The sequence below is a fragment of the Myotis brandtii genome, unplaced genomic scaffold, assembly GCF_000412655.1.
Source record: "Myotis brandtii unplaced genomic scaffold, ASM41265v1 scaffold166, whole genome shotgun sequence".
In the NCBI taxonomy this organism is placed as follows: domain Eukaryota; kingdom Metazoa; phylum Chordata; class Mammalia; order Chiroptera; family Vespertilionidae; genus Myotis; species Myotis brandtii.
The window spans coordinates 1,156,925-1,157,271 of NW_005356087.1; positions in this window are offsets into that span (position 1 = coordinate 1,156,925).

Consider the following 347-nt stretch of genomic DNA (forward strand, 5'->3'; position numbering starts at 1 on the left):
GGCAACACCCGGCACCTCCGTGGTGCTGAGACCTGGCGGGGGTCCACGACCCAGCTTTTTCGCACCCTCGGGTTCCAACGTCACCTCGCAAACCAGACTCAAAAGACTGGCGACAGGAAAAGGGGCGGGGCCCGCGGTGGTGCCCGAACTGCGCCTGCGCGGCTGCGCAGACCAATGGTAAAGGTGTTTTCGCTGGGGCTCACCAGGGGACGGGGCGTCTCCTAGGGGCGGGGCTGAGCGCTGCCGGCAGAACTGACTGCGCAGGTGCTGGTCCAGCGGCCTGTGGAGGCGGCCAGCGCCGCTACTTCTTGGGTGGCCTGTGCAGAATTCTAGTGGCAAGATAGCGC